General features: G+C 23.3%; 1 protein-coding gene across 2 annotated transcripts in view; it reads left to right on the top strand.

Moving 5' to 3' along the window:
• Positions 1 to 21984, top strand: part of LOC117171805 (inward rectifier potassium channel 2-like) — a 184735-nt gene that overhangs the window by 7553 nt on the left and 155198 nt on the right. The window lies entirely within an intron of this gene.

Genomic DNA, 21984 nt, shown 5'->3' with positions numbered 1-21984 from the left:
TTTGACAACTTAGCTTCCAATATGTATCGTTTATACCTTTAAAGAATTTTATTTTCGTCTTTGGGATAGGAAATTTTTGTAAAGAATTGTTATTGAACTTGGAGCAGAAAATCTTCAACATGGTATGGAAATTTTGAAAAGTTATTTTAATTCTGATTTAGAAGATGAAAACTATAAAAAATCCCTGTTCAAATTCAGACTTATAATTCTTTTCGAAAATTCTCTTTTTCAATTTGAAACCATTTATATATTGTTAAGACTTTTAAATTGACCGGAAAAAATTTATAATCGATCGAAATACAATTTTCTCGAAGAAATATAATTTTGAGGATAAGAATAAGTGATTCCGCCGAGAAGCAGAACATTATAGGTACAAGAAACTTAAACTGTGTATTTTTTATTCCCTTAACAAATTATAATTTTGACTTTAGAACAGGAAATTTCAGTTAAGAATTGTTGTTTAACCCTGAGCGGAAAATCTTTGACATGGTTTGGGAGTTTTGGAAAGTAGTAGAAATTTTAGAAAATTCTCTCTTTCAATTTTAAAAAGTGATTTTAATTCTCGTTTGGAAGAAAAGAACAATAAAAAATCCCTGCTGAAATTCAGAATTATAATTCTTTTAAAACACTCTCTCTTCCAATTTGAAACCATTCATATCTTTTGAATAGTTTTAATTTGACCAGAAAAAAACTAATAATCGACCAGAAACAAATTAAAACTCACAACTTATAGTAATGATTTTTATTGCATCTCTCAGTTTTTACAATTAAAATTACTTTTTTTTTGCCTTTGTTAATTTATACGGTTCTTTTTCTCCAAGAAATATCATTCTTACGATTCGAATAAGTGATTCCGCCGAGAATCAGAACATTGTATTTAAAAGAAGTTTCAACTGTGTATTTATTTATACCTTCAAAGAATTATAATTTTGAAATTGAAACAGAAAATTTTCGTAAAGAATTGTTATTTGACTTTGAGCAGATAATCTTCGGCATGTTATAGGATTTTTTAAAAATAATTTTAATTCTGATTTAGAAAACGGGAACTATAAAAAAAATCCCAGTTCAAATTCAGAATTATAATTATTTTAGAAAATTGTCTCTTCCCATTTGAAAACATTCATATCTTTTGAATACTTTTAAATTGACCGGGAAAAATTTATAATCAACAGGAGAAAAATTGAAACTGATAACTTATAGCAATAAGTATTATAGAATTTATCAATTTTCATTATAAAAATTATTATTTTTTTTTTAACATACAAGGTTCTTTTTCTCGGCGAGATTTAATTCTTACGATAAGAATAAGTGATTCCGCCGAGAAGCAGAAATTATAGTTAAAAGAAGTTTAAACGGTATATTTGTTTATAACCTTAAAGTATGCGAATTTTTAAAAATAATTTTAATTCTGATTTAGAACATGGGAACTGTAAAAAACCCTTGTTCAAATTCAGAATTATAATTATTTTAGAAAATTCTCTCGTTCGAATACTTTTAAATTGACCGCAAAAAATTTATAATCGAACGGAGACAAATTAAAACTGACAACTTATAGTAACAATTATTATTGAATTTATCAATTATTATTATTATTAAAATTAATGTTTCTATTGCTTTTTAAACTTATAAGATTCTTTTTATCGAAGAAATATAATTATTATGGTAAGAATAAGTGATTCCGCCGAGAAGCAGAACATTCTGCGTAAAAGAAGCTTAAAATGTGTATTTGTTTGTAACCCTAATGAATTCTTATTTTTACTTTGGAACAGGAAATTTTCACAAATAATTATTATTTGACTTGGAGCAGAGAATCATCGACATGGTATGGGAATTTTTGAAAGTAATTTTAATTCTGATTTAGAACGAGGGATCTATAAAACTACCGGTTCAAATTCAGAATTATTATTATTTTAGAAAACTCTCTCCTCCAATTTGTAACCATTTATACCTTTTGAATACTTTAAAATTGACCGGAAAAAAATATAATCGACCGGAGACGAATTAAAACTGACAAATTATAGTAACAATTATTATTAAATTTATCAATTTTTATTATTAAAATTAATGTTTTTTGGAATTTTTTAACTGATAAGTTTCTTTTTTTCGGCGAAATATAATTCTTACGATAATAATAAATGATTCCGCCGAGAAGCAGAACATTATAGTTAAAAGTGGTTTAAACTTTGTATTTGTTTATTACGTTAAAGAATTATAATTTATACAAGTTAAGAATTTTGACTTTGAAAAAGGAAATTTTCATAAAGAATTATTATTTGACTTGGAGCAGAAAATCTTCGACATGGTATAGAAATTTTGAAAATAAATTTTATTCTTATTTAGAAGAAGGGATTTATAAAAAATCCCAGTAAAAATTCAGAATCATAATTCTTTTTGAAAATTCTCTCTTCTAATTTAAAACCATTCATATCTTTTAAATACTTCTAAATTGACCTGAAAAAAATTATAATCGACCGGAGACGAATTAAAACTGACAAATTATAGTAACAATTATTATTAAATTTATCAATTTTTATTATTAAAATTAATGTTTTTTGGAATTTTTTAACTGATAAATTTCTTTTTTTCGGCGAAATATAATTCTTACGATAATAATAAATGATTCCGCCGAGAAGCAGAACATTATAGTTAAAAGTGGTTTAAACTTTGTATTTGTTTATAAATTCAAAGAATTATAATTTTAACTTTAGAACAGGAAATTTTCATAAAGAATTATTATATGACTTAGAAGGGGTTTATAAAAAATCCCAGTGAAAATTCAGAATTATAATTCTTTTTGAAAATTCTCTCTTTTAATTTGAAACAGTTCATACCTTTTGAATACTTTTAAATCAACCCAAAAAAAATAGTAATTGACTGGAGAAATCGGGTTTGCCGAGTTTTCGCTCTGATTATAATTTTTTTCTAGTTTTTTAGGCCGCAATAAAAGTTTAAATATACTCTTCAGTTGTGTTCCGCTCAAGTGAAACATATGTCGCATACACTTGCGATAAAAGTTCGACCAACATTGGTATATTGACTGAAGAATGAATCTTATCATAAAGCGAAGATAACTCGTTTCTATTTTTCAGTGCAGATTAAAATAGCTTTAAAACTTAAAAAAAAACTTTTGCAAACCCTGAAACTTTTTTTATTCATATCGCAAAATTGTTCTGTTGATTTAAAAACAAGGTTGGTTAAACAAACGTGCTTCAATAAACTGAAGTTTTTGTTGTTTTAGTTTTGTTTTATCGAATATTTTACCAATATAATTATTATTTAGTTGAATTGTTAAACTTGATACGGTCATTTGAATAACCAAATATTGAAACCGAAAAATTGAATTTTCCAAATAACTTTTTTTATTATTTTAGAGCGTTATTATTACTGCCCGTGTAGAAATTTCCCCGGTTGGCCCTAATACAACAAGTTTTATGGTCGGATCCCGGCCGGGCTACCCCTGGCTGGGTTTCATGGACAGGAACCGGGCGGGAGCCGGTCGGGCTACATTTTTCTCGAATCACGCATTCCGAGGCTGGCCGGTTACTGGCCGGGCCAACCCTGGTTAATGTTTTTGTAGAAATTACAAATTTTTTAAGAGCCGTGATATTATCAAAGATGTAATTATGGATGCTAGATGAACTATTATTTGAAAATTATAATTTAAAGATTTATTAGATCAGTGAAACGAAAATGAGCTTTTTTAAATTCTTAAAGAAAAACGTTAAATTTTTTCGAATAATTTAATATTTTAAATTAAACTGTTATCGATTCTGCTATGTGCAACAACAGAAATGATACAATTTTTATAAACTTCTCTATATTCAGACAATGTTTAGCCTGTACAATTTCAAATTTACCGCCATATGTAGCGCCTGCTGTGTCTGTCGTCTGCATAGACACTCAGTAATTTTCAGTTTCACAACTGGAACGAGGATGCTCCTAACACTCACGTCCCGTCGTCTCTTCGAAGTTCGAAAATAAAATCGAGACTCGTTGTTAAAATCAACCTTATTTCAGTAATTAGTTTGAAACCCCCACTTAGTGCCCGAATAATAATTATTTTTAATTAAAATATAGTCTTGTGTATACAGTTTTTACTTTCTCCCTTCCTAACCTTAAATCACCACGTGGCTTCCAAATTGCTATTAGATTCTATCATCAGGGAATAAAATTCTACTCCAATTTTCTTGCCAGAATTGGTTCACTTGATTTGACTTTTAAAGTTCACCGCAATCTTTACGATGAGCTAAAAGACAAAACAAGTTACCAATTTCTCGCCTGAAGCAACATTTCTTAACCGCTTTTGGCCGGATTACCCGACCGGATCCCGGTCGGTATTGAAGCCGGGATCCGAAAAGTTTTCCGTGACGTTTTTAGCCGGATCCCAGCCGGATTCCCCGACCAGCGCCCGGCTTAAAGCGGGGCTATCCGGCTGGGACCCGGCCGGATCCCTGATTGGATTCCTACACGAGTGTATTTATTTTTATTTTCCAGCCAAAAAAAATTTTTTCTAACTCATTTGTAAATAAATTTTTACAAATATAAATTTAAAAATAAAAGTTAGTTGGGACAACCAACATTTGATTATTCCAACAAAAAATGTGTTGACTCAAATTTGGGAATTACTGATAATAGTTTCAAAAGTGGTTAAAATGTAGGCTATGGGATAACAAAAACATGTTTTTAATTTAACGATTTCACCGCATTTCGAAACCATTTTGTTTTAAATTCAAATACGAATCGTGAATACTGTTGACCTATTGACTTAGTTGACTAATAAAAAACTATGAAAATACAAGTATAATGGAAAATTAAACCTGTGGAAGAATTGCAACTAAAATTTACTCATATATTTTATTGTAGGTACAAACCATTTTTTGCGAGGTCGACAAAAGTCCCAACAAACAAAAATTTTTTTGTAACAACAAAAAATGTATACTAAAAAATAAAGAAATCCTATATTCAGCAGAATTTTTAAAAAATTTAAATTTTATATTCTAACCTGTTACAAAAAATGGGCATCCATAATTTTCTTGAAAATGTTGTCTAATAGAATAAATGTTGATATTTTCATTTTTTTTTTTAAATTTTGGGTTTGGAAAATTCACTCTTCCAAGTCAGAATTAGTGTCAAAAGCTCCCTGGGATTTTTCCAAATGATAAGAAAAGCTTTTGTGATGCCGAGAAGTTTCTAAAATTCTCTAAATTTTTAAAAATTAATCTTTATGAGCAAATATTGTATAAAAATTATTTTTTGTAGTGTTTTAGATAACAGGTACGAATACAAAAATGAAAATGATTTAAAAAAATTCTTTCTGAATGTAGGAATTCTCTAATAATTAAAATAAATAATTTTTTTTAGATTTGGTTAGATAAAATGGGAATAAAACATTTTTTCTAAGATTCCTGTGAAAACTTTTAATGATTTTTTATTTTGAAACATTAATTTTTAAAATATATTTTTAAAAAATGTAAAGGATTTTAAAAGGTTTTCAATATTGTCAATAAATCTAAGAAATATCAAGGCAGTTCTTTTAAATTGCAATTTTTCTCAACATTTTAGGATTAATTCAAGTCAGTTTAAATAAAAAAGTTTTTAATTGCAAATTTATCTATTTTAGTTGAGGATTTAAGCTAATTAAATTTATTAGTTGAAATAAAAACTAAACTTTTTGTTGGGAATTGATATTCTTTGGTTTAAAAGTTCAACTACTTAGTTAAAAATTCATCTGTTCAATTCAACATGTACCTTTTTTCAAATTCGTGTTTTTGGCATAAGATTATTCTATTGGTTAAACATTCATCTGATTGGTTGAGGATTTAACTTTTTTTAACATTATATCTTTTTTGGATGAATTTAACTAGTTTTGATAAAAAATAATAATATTTCTTAACTTGAATATCAATTATTACATTTTTCGTTAAGAATGAATATTTTCTGGTTTAAAATTAAAGTACTATATAATTATATATATTCGGAATATTTTCTCTTTCAATTCAAAATTACCATTTTCTTCAAAAAGTTCACAGTTCCGAGTCTGGATTATAATTCTTTTGTAAAATTCCCTAACGCAACTGAAAATAAGCATTCTTTTCAAAAAGTTCCTGTTTAAAATCAGAACTGTAATAATTCTTTTCGAAAGTTCCCAACAAAGAAAATTTTTTTGCACAATAATAAAATTTATACTAAAATTTCACGACTGTTTTTTTTTAAAGAAACTTTTCATTTTGTGGTTTACTGGAAATTTAGAAACATTTAAAAAAATGTATATGGTTTCAACTAAAACATTTTTTCTAAGATTCCTGGGAAAGTTTTTAATGATTTTTTATTTTTAAACATTAATTTTTAATAAAAATGGACAAATATTTTAAACCATTGCAAAATATTTTCAAATTTGTCAAGAATGAAAGATATTAAGGCAATTGTTTTAATTTTGAAAGTTTTTTCAAAATTTTAGGAATAATATGAGTCAGTTTAAAATAAATTTAGGAATTTTAGAGGTTTTAAAGAAATTCAAAAATAATTAATTCTAATTTTGTGGGAATTTTGGTTCTTTCTTGGTTTAAAATAATTGTTGTTGACAATTCCTATTTATCGAATAAACTTAAATTTAAAAAAATTTAAAATCGAAATATTCAAAAAATTAAATATGAATGATTACATTTTTCTTTGAAAATAAAGGAATAAACTTAAAAAGTGAATAATTTCGTAAACACCAAAAATATTCTTTACTGGCATTGTTTCCACTTTTTAGATTTTTTTAAAGAATTTTAAAAGACTTCAAGAGAATAAAACATTTTTTCTAATATTTCTGAAAAAATTGAAAATATGTTTTTATTTTCAAAAATTAATTTTCAAAGAAAGTGTAAAAGTTTTAAAAAGATTTAAAAATATTTTCCAAAAAATCTGGAAAATATTAAGGTAATTGTTTCATCTTGTGAGATTTAAAAAAATTAGAAATAATTTAAATGTTTTTTTTTTTATTTAAAGCCGAGAGATTTTTTAAATTTAAATATCAATAATTACATTTTTCGTTGAATATAAACAAATAAACTTAAAATTAGCATTATTTAAAAAAATTACAACCAAACTTTTTGTTGGGACAATAAAAAGTATAAATAAAAATTTAAGATTATTTTTTTCAATAAATTTTCTAATTTGTAGTTTATTCAAGATTAGTAATTCGCGTTTCTTAAACGCCCAAAATATTCTTTACCGTCATTGTTTCCTTTTTTTAGAATCATTTTAAGAATTTTAAAAGACTTCAAGAGAATAAAACATGTTTTCTCCGATTTCTGAAAAAATTTCAAATGTTTTTTTTATTTCGAAAAATGAAGTTTTAAAGAAAGTGTGAACAGTTTAAAAAAGGTTCTAAACAATTTAGAAAATTTCTGGAAAATATTAAGGCAAGTGTTTCATTTTGTGAGATTCAAAAATAATTCAAATCAGTTAAAAATTTGTTTAGTAATTCTAGAAGTTTTAAAGAGATTAAAAAATAATTTAGTATAATTTCGTCTAAATTCAACTTTTTTTTTTAAATTCGTCTTTTTTTTAAAAAGATTCATCGCTTTTGATAAAAATGTAATAATTTATGGTTAAAAATGCAACTTTTTAGTTGCAACTACTTGGTTGATAATTCAGTTCTTTTAACTAAAGATTCATAATTTTAGTTAAAGATTGATTTTTTTCGGTTAATATGTAACTATTTTGTTGAAAATTCGTCTTTTTGGATGACTAGCTGTTTTTTATTGTGTATTGAAAAATATTATATTATACATATAAATACATTGGGAAATTTCCTTTTGTAATTTAAAATAATCATTCTTTTAAAAGAATAAAATCAAAATTTTGTTAGGACAATAACAATGTTAAAATAAAAATTTAAGATTACTTTTTTTTTCAAGAAATGTTCCATTTTGCGGTTAATTCAAAATCAGTAAATCGCGTTTCGTAAGCACCGATAATATTTTCACTGTCATTGTTTCCACTTCCGCGTCTTTCAAGTTATATCGGAAGTCGCATAAAAATAAACAATAATCTAACTTCACTTGCGCAGTACAATATTATCTAAAGTATGAATAATTTACGACCTTTATTATAATAGTTATGAATTTCAAGAAAAAATTGTTTGAATATTTAATTAATATAATTTTAAAAAAATGAATATTTGATTCCGCTATGTTCATTAAACAATTATTCAACTTTTCAATGTTTAAATTACGATACAGAAGAATATAGTTGATTATGTGATTATATTTTTATTTTATTTTGTTTTTCAAGGAATTCGCGCCAGATTTGAAATAATAATTACTGTTTTTCTCAGTTATTTTACTTTGGCAGGAGGCAAAATTAGAAATATCGTAAATTACAAGGTATGATCATATCAATCTAATTGTATGACTAGGTCTTGGCGTTACGTTAAAATTATGTAACTACTAATTCATATATTATCCAGAAATCCATGAGTATGACCGTGACCTTCGATTCTTCGTAACGTACGGCGTGACCCTATTTATACCATCATTTACATCAAGTAGAAGTAGAAGATTACAGTTACGTAAAAAATAATAATTTTTTTTAAAGATAAGAAACCATAAACATGATTAAAATACTGAAAATTTTCAAATTTCATAATTTATTTTGAAGACAAAATTTATTTTCTACTATAAAAAATGGATCTTAAACAAAAGACTGGCATTTTCAACAAAATAATTAAATTTTCAATAGTTTCAACCAAAAAGGATACATTTTTCAAATAATAGTTTAATTTTTAATCTGAAAATATGAATTCCCAACAAAAAAGTGTCATAGTTAATATTTCAATAATAAAATATAAAATTTATACAAAAAAATTTTTATTAGTTTTTATTTAGCTATTTGATTAGTTAATGCTGTTATTTTATTGGTTCGTACAACAATTTTATTAGTTGCACTGACTATGTAGTTAATAACAGCAAATAAGTAAATGGTTCAATTTTCAGCAGGAAATTAATTTTAAACAAATATAATGCATTTTCACAACAACAATGAAATTTCAAACCAAGCAAATTTTTTGCTTTTTTACCGAAAAAAGCAGAATTTTCAACAAAGAAAGAGCAATCGAAAAAAATGGAAAAGTTACCTTGTCAGTTAGAAAATTAATTTTAAACTAAAGATAGGCTTTTCCTTAAACAGTTGAATTTTCAACCAAAGTTATAAGCCTTCAATCAAAAAAGAAAAATTATTTTAAAAAAAAAAGAAATTTTTACTAAAACAGATATCGTTTTAAATAAAAAAGATGATTTTTCAAAAAAATAGTTGAATTTTATGTTGAAAAAGATTTCACTTGACTTTTCAGGATAAAAATAGATATTTTTAAACAAGAAATAAGTTTCTACGAAAAAATTGAATTTTCAATCCAAAAAGAATAAGTTTTCAGCACAAAAATGTTAAATTGAAACAAAAAGTAAATTTTCTACGAAATAGTTCAATTTTTAAGAAAACAGAATTTTCAACTAAAAAGTATGAGTTTTCAACAAAAGTGTTAAATTTTGAACCAAACAGTTGCATTTTTATCTAAGAAAGATGTATTTTCTGCTAAAGCAGATGAATGTTAAAATCAAAAAGACAAACTTTAAAAAAAGTGTTGAATTTTAAATTGAACATTAACTATTTTCTTTAAGAAATATTTTTTGCGTGAACGAATTAAAAAAAACATTCAAAAAATATTTAAATTTTCATCCGAAGAAGATTTCAGTCCACTTTCCATCGTAAAAATTAGAATAGTAAACAATAAGTTAATTTTCTGCTAAATAGTCGAATTTTTAACCAAAAAGTATGACTTTTTAACAAGATTATTAAATTTTCAACCAGACAGTTTAATCTTTGTCCAAGAAAAATAGAAATTGTACTCAAATAGTTAATTTTTAAATTGAAAAAAAAATAAAAAAGTTTGCATTAAGACATGCAATATTTTTACTAACAAATATGAACTTTTAAATCAAAAATACAAATTTTCGGAAAAAATAGTTTTTATTTAAAAATGTTTGCGTTGACCCATCAGCAACAAAATATGAATTTTAAAGAGCACACGTGGATATTTAACTGAAAAATATCAATTTTCTACCAAAAATTGAATAGTTAAATTTCTAGTTTAAAAAATGAATTTTCAATGTTTGAGACGCATTTTTAATTAAAATGATGGTATATTCAATTGTAGCAGTTACATTTTCAGTCCCAATATAACAAGTTTTCAAGCAAAAAAAAAAACTAATTTTGAAAGCAATAGTAAAACTTTCAATTAAAAAAGATGAATTTTCAAATAAAATGTATCTTTAACTGGAATAATTTAATTTTTAATTAAAATTTTGAATGATTTTAATTAATTTAAATAATAAAAACTTTCATTTAATTATTTGATAAGATTTAAATTTTAAATTTATGTATGAAAAATTTTATTATTATATTTGCAGTTAAAATAATTCATTTTCATCTATGAAGAAGGAAATTTTCAACAAAATAGTTAAATTTTTCACCAAACTAATGTATCTTTGATAAGAAAAATTAAACCAAAAAATAAATTTTTCTAGCAAGAGTTGAATTCTGTGTCAGAAAGACGAATTTTTAAAAAATGTTCAATTTATGACCAAAAATTATTGCTAAATTTTTAGAAAAAAAATAATTTCCAAAAAAAAAGAAATAGCAACAAACTTATTAAATTTTTTGACTAGAAATGAACATTTAAGTAAAATGATGCGTTTTCAATTTTCTACAAAAAAGACACATTTCCAACAAAATATGATAATTTTGAATTAAAAAAGATAATTTAACAAAAAATAGAACAGTTTAATTTTAAGTTAGAGAAATAAGATTTTAAGCAGACAAAATAAATTTGCAACGAAATAGTTTAATTTTTAACCAAAATAAACTTATTTTCAAGCAAATAAATGAAATTTCAACCTAAAAGATTAATTTTCTACCAAAAAATAATAATTTTTCATAAAATACATAAATTTTCAACGAAATATTTTAATTTTTAATTGAGTTTTTAACCTAATAGTTTAATTTTTAACAAAAAACATTAATTTTCTACAAAAAAAATACAATTTTTTTTACAAAATAGATGAATGTTCGACTAAAAAAGAAAAATGTTCGAGAAAACTAAGTTTTTTTTTTAAATTTAAACTTATTTGTTTAAAAATAAACTATTTTATTCGAAAGTAATTCGAGTTTCTTGTCGATAATTATTCCCTTTGAATCGACCTGCCGCATGTTGAATCTTTTACGAGTTGTTAATTTATAAGACTAAAGTTGGCAAATAATGTTAAAGTAGCAATTTGAATGTAAATTTATACAGGCGAAGATAATTTTACGACTATTAACCGATTACTAAGTCATTCACGTCATTTAAAGTATCGTTTTCCCCTTTTCTTACTAGATGATGTGTCAATAATTATATAAATTCATACAAAAAATTATATTATTGAAAAATAGATAAATATTTACATTATTAATATAAATATTTTTTAAACAAGAATGAAAAAGTCAAGTTTTAAAAGAAAAAAAATAATTTTAATTTATTATTTAATTTAATTTATTAATTTATTGATTTATTTATGATTTAATAAATTTTAAAAATAAATAATTTTTTAAAAAATGAGTTCTAAGAAAAAATTAAAACAGATTTCAAAACATATCCTGAAACTTCAAAAAATAATGTAGAAGATTTTAGAGGAAATTTTTGCAATTTTAGATTGAGCTTAAGAGATATTTAGAAATATGAACTCGATCTAAAAATAAATGTAAAACATGCAAAAAAATTTCAAAAAAATGTAGGTTCTCGAAGATTTCGAAAAAGAAGCTTTTTAAGAATTTCAAAATGTTAGAAGAGCATGATATAATTTTATTTAGATTTTTAGGAAAATTTTTAATGATTTTTGTGTTTTAGCAATTAATTCAAGATATTTGAAAAGATTAAAAAAACATTTTTAAATTTTCAAAAAAGAATTTCAAAGATCTTCAGGCAATTTTTTAAAAACATTTTAGGAAAAATTCGACTAATTTCAAATTAGTTAAATCGTCTAGAAGTTTCGAAAAGATTATAAGTCAGTTTAAAATTTGAAGATTCCAAAAAATTTCGAGAAAATGTAGATTTTTAAAAATGTTTGAAAAAATAAGCTTCTTAAAAATTTTGAAAGGTTCTAAAACAATAATATAATTTCCTCAAAATGCATGGCAAAATTTCAAATTATTTATTATTTTTAAAAATGAATCTTAGGAGAAAATTGAAAAAGATTTCAAAACATTTTCTATCATTTCGAAAATAAATGTAGAAGATTTTAGGGAATGTGTTTGCAATAATTATCCATTAAGCTTAAGAAATATTTACAAGTATTGCATTATTTCAAAAATAATTAAAAACTTGTACAAATTAAAAAAAAATTTACATTTTTGAAAATTAAAAAAAAAGTTTTTTAAGAATTTTCGATATGTTTTAAGAGCATGCAATTATTTTTCTTAGAATCTTAGTGAAATTTTTAATGATTTTTTTTTCAAAAATTATTTAAGATAATATTTAAAAAGATTTCAAAACATTGCTAAAATGTTTTAAAAGAATTTGGAAAATTCGAAAAAAATTTTTTTTTAGTTTAAAAAAATTTCACGAAAAATTGGAATCATTTCGAAAGATGTTTGATACAAGCTTTAAAAAGATTCAAAAATTTTTTTAATGGTAAGGTTCTAAAAAATTTCGAAAAAATGTCGATTTTTCAAAATTTTGGGATGGAAGCTTTTTAAGATCTTGGAAGGATTTCAGGGGAATAGTAAAATTTCCTTAAAATTCATGGAAAGGATCTAAATGATTTATTAGTTTAAAAAATTAATCCTTTATAAGGGTAAATTAAAAAAGATTTAAAAGTATTTCCTAAAACTTTAAGAAATAATGTAGAAGATTTTAAAGCAAATTTTTGCAATTTTCGAGTCAATTCATGTGATCTTTAGAAATATTAAATCGATTTTAAAATAATTTAAAACTTGTAAAAAATCAAAAAATTGTAAAAAAGTAGATTACATTCTTTGTTGACTCCGTAAACAAATTAAGCCTATTCTTCAAAAACAGCCCAAACTCTTAATTTGCTCATGAAAGTAGTTTAAATAATAAATCATGAAAATTTGATTATAATAATTAATTAAAAAGATATTCTTAGTTGAATTTGTAAAAAAGAACGGACCTTTTCCTTTTTTAAATATCCAAATTCTGAAATTTTTATGAAAGTTCTTTAAATAATTAATAATTCTTGCAAATTTAACAAATAACTTAGGAAAGATTCATTGCAAAAATAATCTTAGTAAACTTCGAAAAAAATGGTGTTTATTAATTGAAAAATACCTTTACTCTCAATATGGTTAGGAATATTGTTTAAATCAAAAATAACCAAACAATAAATTTGTTGATAAACATTTTAAAAATAATGAATAATTGTAAATTTTCAAAGCATCAGAGAAAAATATAATTGAAAAGATATTCTTAGTTAATTATGTTAAAAAATAGAGCCTACTCGTAAAAAAAACCAAACTCTTAATTTTTTAATTGAAATTGTTTCAATAATTAATAGTTCTTGTAAATTTACAAAGCAACATTGAAATGAGTCATCGAATGGACCTTCCTAGTTGATTTCGAAACCAAATTTACTCGTAGGATAAAGGTCAAACTCTTAATTTTTCAATTAAAACTGTTTAAATAATTGATAGTTCTTGTAAATTTGAAAAGCAACATAGAAAAGAGTCATCCGATAGACATTCTTAGTTAATTTCGAAAACAAATTGACTCGTAGAAAAAAAGTTAAACTCTCATTTTTAAATTGAAATTCTTTAAATAAATAATAGTTCTTGTAAATTTACAAAGCAACACAGAAAAGAGTCATCCGATAGACATTCTTAGTTGACTCCATAAAAAAATGACTCTTAGAATAAAGGCCAAACTTTTAATTTTTTAAGTAAAATTGTTTAAATAATTAATAGTTCTTGTAAATGTGCAAAGCAACACAGAAAAGAGTCATTCGATAGACATTCTTAGTTGATTTTGAAAACAAATTGACTCGTAGGGTAAAGGCCAAACTTTTAATTTTTCAATTAAAATTGTTTAAATAATTAATATTTCTTGTAAATTTGAAAAGAAGCATAAAAAAGAGTCATTGTATGTTTAAATAATTAACAGTTCATGTAACTTTGCATAGAAAAATAGAAAATAGTTATCGAGTAGACATTCTTAGTTAACTTCGTAAACAAACTATCTTGTAGAAAAAAGGACAAACTCTTAATTTTTTAATAAAAATTATTTCTTGTAGATTTACAAAGCAACATTGAAAATAGTCATTGGGTAAAAATTCTTAGTCTCAATTTTTGAAATAAAATGTTTTAAATAATTAATATTTCTTGTCAATTTACAAAGCAACATAATGAATTAAACTTATTTTTTAAAAAATAGCCATTTATGAAAATTGTTCAAATAATTACAATGTTTGAAGATTAAATAAATGTTTAAAAAACAAATATGAGCTCCACTCGAATTCGGTACGATCGCTAGGAATGTTTACGTCCATAATGTAAACAGATCCCTCGAACAAGCCTTGGCGCTTTGAATGAAATGCAAGTCAAAATTGTACAATTCAAACTCCAGACTCGACTTGTATCCCTAGAATTTACCGCCGCCAAACGTTCTTAACCTAAAAATGATTCTAAATTTCATTTTGGTGCGCATGCGTTGGCTTCATAAAAGATTCCCTTGATCTCGATTCTGATCTCGATTCTAAGGAATAGGCGGTGCGTTTAAATCCAACCAATAGGTCAAGAGATAATGTGGCTTCAGACTTCGAGATTATATCGCAACCTCTTTTTTATAATAGGATTTTAAAAAAATTTTACAATAAATTGGAATCATTTTAAAAGATATTTGAAACAAGCTTTAAGAAGATTCAAACAATTTTTAATTCGAAGGTTCTAAAAAATTTCGAAAAAATGTAGATTTTTTTAAATTTTGGGAATGGAAGCTTTTTAAGATCTTTGAAGGGTTTCAGGGGAATATTGAAATTTCCTTGAAATTCTTAAGAAGAATCTAAATAATTTATTAGTTTGAAAAATTAATACTTTATAAGAGAAAATTGAAAAGTATTTCTTAAAACTTCAAAAAAATAAGGTAGAAAATTTTAGAGAAAATTTCTGCAACTTTCGAGTGAATTTAAGTGAAATTTAGAAGCATTAGATAGATTTCAAAATAATTTAAAACTTTAAAAAATATTTTTTAATTTAAAAAAAAGTAGATTTGTGAAGATTTCGAGAAAATAGGCTTTTTAAGATTTTCGAAACGTTTTAAGGGAATGGAATAAATTTCCACAGATTGTTAGAAAAATTTCCAATGCTTTTTGTTTTTAGAAAAATTAATTAAAAATAATATTTAAAAAGATCTAACATTTTCAAAATTAACAAAAATAATTTGGAAGATTAGAATGCATTAAAAAAAACTTCAGGCATAATTCGAAAAATTATAAAAGATATATTGAACGTTTAGAAGTTTTAAAAACATTCAAAGACAGTTTAACATTTTATGATTTTTAACAATTTCAGCAAAATGTAGATTTTTGAAAATTGTGAAAAAAGCAATTTTTAAAGGATTAAAAAATTTTTTAATGATAAAAAAAAGTGACTGCTGATTATAGGAATTCTTTTTCAATGAAAAAAATAATTTTTTAGATTCGGTTAGAGTCATATTTATTTTTTTAAAAGTTAAAAAATGTATTACCTAACACTTATTTACTTTAAATCGGAGTAACAAAATTTCTGTTTAAAAAAATCTGAAAAAGATGTTTATTTTTCCTTTAAAAAATAGTTATTGTATTCAGCAAGCTTTTTTCATTGTTTTCGAACTTTTATTCTTACCTGCTGCCTAAAACACTACCAAAAATTATTTTTATCCAATTTTTGTACATATAGAATAAATTTGAAAATTTTTCTATAGTTTTAGAAACTTCCCAGCATCTCTAAATTTCTTTTTATGTGAAAAAAGTCCAGTGAGTTTTTGACAATGAAAGAATAAAAAGTGGAGAGGTGCTACCCTAATGATATTCAGATCTGAAATATGAAATTTCAGAGAAGAAGAATAATTCTGACTTGTAGAAGTCCATCTTACGAAATAATTAGGATTTTTAGTTAAAACTGTGGATTTTTGAGAACAATTATAGTTAGGGTGTCGGTAAAAATTTAAAGATCAATTTTCCAATTTAAAAATTCGAGAAACCTCTCAGCAACACTAAATATTATTTTTTTCAATCTAAAAAAAGTCCAGTGAATTTTTGAGGCTGAAAAAAAAATTGAAATGGTACTGTTTAGGAAAATTGAAAATTTTATTTTTGAGCGCCACCCTAATGATAATTCGGATCTAAAACAAAAATGTCAAGAAGAATAATGATTCTCTGAATTTATATAATGATAAAAGGAAAAATGCAAATGGTCAAAAGAAATCTTATAACAAGTTTTTCAAGATTGATAATTAATTAATGAAAATATTAAATATTATGAAAATCAAAAGTAACATTAACATTCGAAGTGCCAAGTTTAGGTTTGTAGACTAAACATAAATGCAAAACTGAGTTCTACATCGAAATTGCGAATTTCGCTGATAAAATTTCCTTCCTATTAACAATTTTCTTTTATTATTCAAATACACAGAGGATCAAAAACTTGAAAAAAAATGTCAAAAACGAAAAAATTAATTATGAAAAATATTTAAAAAATTAAGTATGAGCTGATGAGAAACTTTTTTTATCGAAGTTTAGAGCGCCATAATCGATAAATCATCAGAATGGACTAAAACCATGCACATTAACTAACTGAAAAATTTTATCTTCTCTCTGGAAATCGGAAACCATAATCTCTTTATTTTTTAAGTGTTTTTTTTACAATTAGCAAGAACTAAAATTAAAAAAGATGAAAATATGTTCTTCAATTTGTAATTATTATTTTATTTTTATTTTGTAATAAACAGCTGATTTATAATTGAATAGAGGTAAAATGAAAGTGGATTTAAAAAAAAGGAAATTATGCAAGATTCTTTTAATAGGCGTCTACTAATCAGCGGAAAAAATTTCAGCATGTTGCACGAAAATAATAATAGTAATAGTTTTTGACGTCAAAGAAAATCTGGAACACAATGCTCGAAATTCCACGAAAATAGAGTCGTGCTCTCATTTCCATTGATCGTCGATAATGTGTTTTTATTTTCTTTCTTTTTTAGAAAATAAAGAAAAAATAATACAGGAAAATGGTTAGTAACACAAAACTTAAAAATAATATAATCTCACTTCGTTATTAGAAGAGATCATTTTTTTACTAAAAAATAGAAATAATAAAAAATTGAATTATAACCATGGCAATTTTTTGAAAATTTTAGTTATCACCGAAAATGTTGTCTAAAGCATATAATATAAATAATTTTGTGTATTCAGCCCACACATTTGAGTGAATCGACAAAATATTTAAGGAAATTGATAAAATATTTGGCTGACTTAACACAATTTTTTTCACTTAACCTACTTTTTTTAAGTTAATCGAATGCAGTCAACCACGAAAGACTATTGAAAAAACATTTTTTCTGGACGTCAAAATTGAAGAATTCCACAATTTAATGTTTATAAATTTAAGTATTTGGTTTAAGGTTCATCGTGTTGAAAATAAATTTTTAAAACTGAAAATGTAACTATTCCATTTTAATTCAAAATAGATCTTTTTTAGTTTAAAATTAATTTATTTTTCTAAAAATTAATTTTTTTTTTAATATTATTCTTTTTTTTTACTGAAAATTTGGAAAATTTGATGGAAAATTCTTTGTCATTTTTGTTAACTAAAAATATAAATATTTCATTTTTGTTGAAAATTCATTTTTTTCTGTTGAAATTTTTTCTTTTGGATTTAAAATTAATGTTTTTAGTGGAAAATTTATCCTTTTGTTGGAGATTAACATTTTTTAGTTAAGAAATAAACTTTTTAGTTTAAAATCCGCGTATTTTTTTGAAAAAGCGTCTTTCCAATAGAAAATTAATCTTCTGGATGGAAACTAAACTAAGTTATTAAAAATTCATTATTTTGTTTAAAGATTCAACATTATAGTTGAAAAAATTTATCAGGCTTGTTGAAAATTTAATTAGTTTATTGTAAATTGTTCTTTTAAATTAAAAATTAATTTCTCTAACTGAAAATTTAATTATTCCATTTTAATTATAAGTACATTTTTTTTAGTTTAAAATTAATTTATTTTTCTACAAATTCGTTTTGTTGCCGATATTATTTTTTTTACTGGAAATGTAACTAATCCATTTTTCGTTTAAAATTCAGTCATTTTGGTTAAAAATTAATTTCTGGGGATTTAAAAATTAATTATATAATCAGTCGAAAATTCGACTTTTTTCAGAGAATGTATCTTCTTGGTTCAAATTTTATTTTTTTGGTTGAAAATTTAACTATTGTGTTAATAATTTGTTGTCATTTTCGCTAACTAAAAATAAAACTATTCCATTTTTCGTTGAAAATTCTTTCTTTTTATTGAAAATTTCAAAATTTTCTTGAAAATTAGTTTTTTTTGGTGATGAAAATTAATGTTTTTAGTTGAAAATGAATTTGTTTCTTAAAAATTAATGATATTAAATAAAAATGTAACTATTCTATTATTGTTTGACGATTAACAGTTTTTAGTTAAGATTTAAGCTTTTTAGTTGAAAATTCCTGTATTTTTTGAAAGAGCGTCTATTTTAGTAGAAAATCAATCTTCTTGGTGGAAAATTGATGTTTTGTTGTTAAATTTTAATTTTCCTGAACTACAAATTAAACTATTCCAGTTTGGGTAGAAAATTTTAATTTAAATAAATAAATAAAATTTTAGTTAAATTTGTTAAAAATTTAATTATTTTATTGCAAATTGTTTTTTTATTGATAATTAATTTTTTAACTGAAAATGTAGCTATTCCATTTTTGGTTGAAAATGTGCATTGTTTTAGTTAAAATTAAGTTTTATAGTTGAAAATTCGTTTATTGAAAATTGAACTGTTTTGTTTAAAATCCATGCAGTTCGTTGAAAATTAAAAATTTCAGGGGAAAATTAAACTTCTTTTTGGTTGGAAATTCGTTGGGTTTAGTTAAAAAATAATTTTTTAAACTAAAAATTCCATTTTTTCATTTTCCTTGGTTCATCATCTTCTTTGGTTGAAAATTTAAATACTTGGTGGATTTGTAAACTAAGTTATTACAAATTAATTTTTTTAAATTCAAGATTCAACATTATTGTTGAAATTTGTCGCTTTTCCTGAAAATTTAAATTGTTTTATTGAAAGTTGTTTGTTTAAATTTATTAATTCATTTTTTAACTGAAAATTTTATTATCTTATTTTCGGTTGAGAATTTATCTTTTTGGTTGCACGTTCCAGTATTTAGTTGAAAATTTAACTAATTGCTTAAAAATTCAAATATTTTATTGAATTAATTTGTTTTTTTTTTTTTTTGGTTGAATATTAATTTTTTACCCAAAAATTTAACTGTTTCATTTTTCGTTGATTTTTTTTTCAGTCAACAACTATTTGGTTAAAAATAAAAAAGAAATCAACTATTTGGTCAAAAGATTCAATCTTTTTTGTTTAAAATTAAGTTTCTCAACTCAAAATTTAACTATTCTATTTTTATTAAAAATTCAACTTTTTTAGTTAAAAATTAGACATTTTGGTTGAAAATTCGTTTTTTTTATTAGATAGTTATACTAAATTGATGGAAATTAATTTTTTTCGATTAAAGATTCATCATTATAGTTGCAAATAAAACTATTTTGTTTGAAAATTGTGTTTTTATTGAAAATTATTTTTAGCTGAAAGTTTCACTATTCCATTTTTTGTTGAGAATTCGCACTTTTTTTTGAAAATTAAACTATTTGATTAAAAATAAACCTAATTTGTTAGAAATGCCAAATTTTAACTTAAAATGTTAAAATTTCGTTGCATAATACCCACAATAATATTATTAAAAAAATTCATTCTCCTGATTTCTTCAAAAATCTCTTCACCCCTTCATTATAGTTATTATATCATTATAGTTGAAAGTCTATCGCTTTTATTCAAAATTTAACTATGTAATTGCAAATTGTTTTTTTTTTTAATTTAATTTTTTTAACAGAAAATTTAACTATCCAATGTTCGGTTAAAAATTAATCTTTTTTGTTTGAGAATTCAACTACTTAGTTGATAGTAGAAGAATTTTCTTGAAAATTCATTTTTTTGTTTGAAAATTCACCATTATAGTTTTAAATGAATTGCTTCTGTAAAAAAATTAACTATTTTATTGCAATTTGTTCTTTTATTGAAAACTAATTTTTTGAAATTATTGTCTAACTATTCCATTTTCGATAAAAGATTTTTCATTTTTAGTTAAACATTCAACAACTTGGTTAAAAATTAATTTCTTCTGTTGAAATTGAACTATGCTGAGGAAAATTCATTGTTCTTTGATTTCAAATGAACTTTTTTCGATGAAAATTCAACGTTTTCACTTTCTGTTGATTTTTTTTTTCAATTGAGTTCTTTTGTGGGAAATTCATTTTTTTCAACTAAAAATGTTTATTATAAAATAGTTTATTTGTGGTTAAAAATTTACCCTTTATAGTTAAAAATCCATCTGGTATATGTGTTGTTTTTTTATTACAAAATTAATCTTCTTGTTTGAAAATTTACCTTTTTTGTTTGAAAATTTAACTGCTTCGTTAAAAGTTGAACTATTTTGTTAACAATTAATTTTTTTTGCGAAGATTTATCTTTCTAATTAAAAATTATTTTTTCCTATTGAAAATTGAATTTTTCAAATGAAAATTTAACTATTCCATTTTTGGTTAAGAATTTATCTTTTCTCTTGAAAAATTAGACAATTTTGTTGAAAATTAATATTTCTGAATGAAGTCGACTGCTTTTCAATTTATTATAAAAATATTTTTTGAATAGAATAGTAACTATTATTCATTTCAGTTCAAGGTTCATTATTAAAGTTAAAAGTTTACATCTTTTTTTTTTTTTTGATAAATTGAGCTATTTAATTGCAATTTTTTTTTTCGTATTGAAATTTCTTTTCCAACTGTAAGTTTAACTATTACATTTTTGATAATAAATTGATCACTTTTACTTGAAAATTTTAAATAAAACTTTTAAATGAACCTTTTCAACTAAATATTCAACTTTTTCTCTTTCTGTTGCATTTTTTTGTATTGTAAAATTCGGCTTGTTTGATGGAATTTTTTTTTAACAGAATATTTAAATATTTTATTCTTGGTTGAAAATGGACCCTTTCTAATTGAAAATCCATCTATTATATTGAAAATGCGTTTTTTCCGTACAAAATAATCTTCTCGGTGGAAAATTGATCTTTTTTTGTGGAAAATTTAACTGATTGCTTAAAAGTTGATCTATTTTGTTTAGAATTAATATTTTTGTATCAGAATTTATCTGTATGTTCACAAATTATTTTTTATATTGAGAATTGAATTTTTAACTGAAAATTTAATTATGTATTCTAATTTTGGTTCAGAATGTATCCTTTCTATGTATTTTTTGAATGAATTCTACTGACTTTTAATCTATAATTAAAATATTTTTTTGATAGAATATTAAATATCACATTTTTCGTTGTGATTTCATATTTTTTGTTAAAAATTCAACTAATTAGGTAATAATTGAAATAGTTTATTACATTTTTTGAGTGATGGTCCATCATTATTTTCTTGTGGAATATTTGACTTTTTTGTTGAAAACTTGTCTTTTTTGAATGAATTGAACGGATTTTTAATTTATTATTGAAATATTTTTTGGATCGAATATTATAAACATGACTGAAAATTTAACTATTTCCTTTTGGTTAAAAATTGAAAAAATGAAACGAAATTAAAAACTTGAAAATATTAGTGATTTGTTGAAAATTCAACTATTCAAT

The sequence above is a fragment of the Belonocnema kinseyi genome, chromosome 4, assembly GCF_010883055.1.
Source record: "Belonocnema kinseyi isolate 2016_QV_RU_SX_M_011 chromosome 4, B_treatae_v1, whole genome shotgun sequence".
NCBI lineage: Eukaryota > Metazoa > Arthropoda > Insecta > Hymenoptera > Cynipidae > Belonocnema > Belonocnema kinseyi.
This window is presented reverse-complemented; position numbering and strand designations above follow the sequence as displayed.